Below are 412 nucleotides of genomic sequence, written 5' to 3' on the forward strand. Positions count from 1 at the left end.
GATTTGGGTCTGGATTTCCAGGCTACAGAAATTACTCATAGTAGTGAAAACATTAGATACACAACTACCAGCCGTTTGCAGCACCACGGTGTAGCAGACTGCTTTCAGATATTTGTACTACCTAAAGAACGTTCATTTTGATTACGTAAACAGAAACTGAGCACAGTATGTGGCCACTTGTTTCACTTAACCTTTAAAGAAAAATACTTTTTTTTGTTTGTTTGTTTTTTTAACTGCTGGGCTCAAATAACAGTGGGGGCATTTGACAACCACTAGACAGTTACATGTTTATAATAATCTACCACACGTTTCAAATACAGCATATCAGACAGTGATTGTGTAAAAATAAACAGTATTGACAGATATTCTGTTCTTCAAAAAACACTGAAGCCAATATGTTTAAGACTATAGC

General features: G+C 35.4%; 1 protein-coding gene across 2 annotated transcripts in view; it reads right to left on the reverse strand.

Moving 5' to 3' along the window:
* The window catches only part of ppm1bb (protein phosphatase, Mg2+/Mn2+ dependent, 1Bb), a 23,092-nt gene that overhangs the window by 9,096 nt on the left and 13,584 nt on the right, over positions 1–412 (reverse strand). The gene's annotated exons all lie outside the window — the stretch shown is intronic.

Source organism: Etheostoma spectabile, chromosome 21 (assembly GCF_008692095.1).
Source record: "Etheostoma spectabile isolate EspeVRDwgs_2016 chromosome 21, UIUC_Espe_1.0, whole genome shotgun sequence".
NCBI classification, from domain to species: domain Eukaryota; kingdom Metazoa; phylum Chordata; class Actinopteri; order Perciformes; family Percidae; genus Etheostoma; species Etheostoma spectabile.